The sequence below is a fragment of the Protopterus annectens genome, chromosome 4.part0 (genome assembly GCF_019279795.1).
Source record: "Protopterus annectens isolate FY-2018-M chromosome 4.part0, PAN1.0, whole genome shotgun sequence".
Classification (NCBI taxonomy): Eukaryota; Metazoa; Chordata; order Ceratodontiformes; family Protopteridae; genus Protopterus; species Protopterus annectens.
Window position 1 is genome coordinate 285,850,343 of NC_056733.1, and position 2,881 is coordinate 285,853,223.

Sequence of the window (2,881 nt, forward strand, 5' to 3'; positions counted from 1 at the left end):
CTTGATAAGTGAAGTAGTGTATCTTTAAGAATTCAAAGTAACATGAAGTAACATGTGGTGTGAGTCATGTGACAGGGAGGAGATCAGCTCATGTGAGTAAAGGTTAAAGGAAGAAGCAGCTCTCTATCTACATCTCACATTTCATAATGTCTGTATGCATCTACCTGGCATAAAAATTATTATATCCCCTGTTTTTACAGATCCGACATTCCGCACTCGTTGCCTGATATCTCTGCAATATCAGGTTGTTGCAGACCATGGCAGGCTGACCAAGGGATAGTTGTATAACACCACCTTGCAACTTAGCACAGCTCAGCAAAGTCCCTTATTCATGAGGGCTTATTTCGACCCCCTCTTTTTGCTAGTTCAACGCATTGCATTTCTGAGCCTCAGGATTTTTTTCTTTTTATCCTGAGACTCCATACCTTTCAATTATCCCTGATTTTTAGGAAGGTCCCTAATTGTAACTCAAACTTTAGTCTTGCCCCTGTTAATCCTTCCTAAAATTAGTGAATTTTGAAGAAAATGTAGTGAATTACCCTTACTAAATAATGACAATAACTAGAGTTATAGAATTTTTTACATCATAATCTGTATATTAATTCACATTCCCTTATTTTGTCAGTGTCTTGAGTTAATGGCACTAATATTTGAAAAGTGTCCCTGACTGTACCTGATTATTTCTGGATCTGTTCCCTTTTCTGTTGAGATCTGTTCCTCATTGGTTGAGAGCTATGAGTTGTACTATCTGAATGAAAACTAGTAGAGTTTGTTACCACCATTAGAGTTCATAGTTTTCATTTTGTTTTTAGGTTTGCATTTTCTGTGACTGAAGCAAATTATCAGTTATATTCTGCCCCTTTATTTATAGCAATTGCAATGCTGGTTCCCTGAAAGTGTTCCATTCTGATAAAGCTGATAGTCGGGTCTTATTATATAGCCATGAAGAACATTGTTCTACTATCTTTTTTCATACAACTTCTTCTATTGCCTTGTTTTCCATAGTCTGTTCTGGACTTCCCTCATGGTTTTGTGAAGAAAGAATTTCCACCACCTTATAGCATACACTAAAATGGATATCTCATTACATCCGAGTGATGCCTCCAGGTGCATCTGCAGTTACCTCCTACTACTCTGCTAGGCGTTAAATATTACTTGTTCATACTTGCATTAATAATTCCAAAACCATGCTACATACAAGGTATCAGAGTATTTTATCTTGAAGCATACATGATGGCAAACACACTTATATTGATATTTGACCTCTGTCAATGAGTATTTGTTAGAATTGTAAGGTAATAACTTCATTTTTAAAGGCTCAGGCCACACCCATTAGGAGTTAAAGGTACACACTCAAAAGAGTTGTACAGGAGGGAATGAGTTAAGACATGGTTGCCAGCTTCATCAGAATGAAACACTTGTATTCTTCAACTGCATATATATTTTCTTATGCATCCCAATACCACACAAATCGCTTTGTACTAAATTCTCACAGTCACATAGTTTACCTTATTTCAAGTCACATGACGATTACTTCAAGATGAACTTTCAACTTTGTGACATCATTGATTAATAGTTTTATGGCATACTCTTAACTCTGGAATTTATTTTATTCATTTGTCAACTAGCATGTCCACTAGACATCAGTGTTCATTTTCAAGGGCAACCAGAAAGCACAGCATGGTTAAGTGACTTGCTAAGAATCAGACAATAGGTAAATAGAGATGGAAGGATTCAAACCTTGTCCCCTCAGCTGCAGGAAGCAGCTCATTCTAAGTCATAGTCTTTGGCACTAAATGCAAAACTATATTTCATACATTTATTCATATAATACATTTACAGAATATGCATGAATGGCAGAGTACAAAAAAATCTCTACTCCAGGTTTAAATCCATTATTTATAGCTTCCAAATCAGACATCAGCAAGATAATCCAGTAAGAATCCATATATTTCTTCTCTGTATAGTTGAAGCACATAGCAAGTACATTATCAGATCACATAATAATAAAATGGCTGTTATTCATTTGTGAACTATATTTTTGCTAGCTGCTATGCTAAGTTCCACATTCACACAATGCTTCCACTGTTTATTACCAAGGACAGTACTACATGGTGAAGATACAAGAAGATGGAAAAATTAAAAAAAAAATGGGAAATTAAAGGGAAGTTTGATGAACTACACAAGGGCTTCTTGACGTCTGTCAGGGAATTTGCATATTACAGACTGAACATAATGTTGATAAGAATGAATTCATGCATGCCAGGTAAACATTTGCACTATACTCGTCCTTCAACACTGTAGATATGTAAGAGACTCCATGACCTAAAACCTGCATGTTAAACTTGGTGTTGTGCTTACTTTGAAGTCCTTTTCACCTATATAGTTTATTCTTGTCCTACTATAGCACATCGCTGGCCTTCTTGAACCTTGATATAAATGATATAGTGCTCTCCTGTTGTAATGAGTAGTTGAAATCACGATGCAGGCTCTTGGCTCATATGAACACTATCAGCCTTGAAACTGTACACAGCAATCTATTAACTGAAAAATAAAACATAAAGAAGACTGTTACGACTGAGATAATGAAGACTCTCCTTAATTCTTAACAAATCAGAAATGTATCAGCGCAGTGAAAGGCATTTAAAAGCTAATAGCTGTAAAATAAAATTGTTCATTCAGTGGAGTGAATGTCAAATGCATTATGTGCCAGTTATCCATTTCTGGCTTGTTTTTGAAAGCATGACTTTGATTTACCAATAAAGAAGCATTATTAAATTACAGTTCTTGACTTCATTACCATTATTTTAGAAAAAAGTACATTACTTTAGACATTTTTGTCAAATAACACAACCTTCTTTTAGCTAGCAAACTATAAAAT

General features: G+C 35.2%; 1 long non-coding RNA gene across 1 annotated transcript in view; it reads right to left on the reverse strand.

Moving 5' to 3' along the window:
- Positions 1-1,805: 1,805 nt before the first annotated feature.
- Positions 1,806-2,881, reverse strand: part of LOC122799300 — a 163,876-nt gene continuing 162,800 nt past the window's right edge. The window contains exon 2 of the long non-coding RNA XR_006364451.1: positions 1,806-2,544. This is a non-coding gene — a long non-coding RNA (uncharacterized LOC122799300). The remainder of the gene's footprint in view (positions 2,545-2,881) is intronic.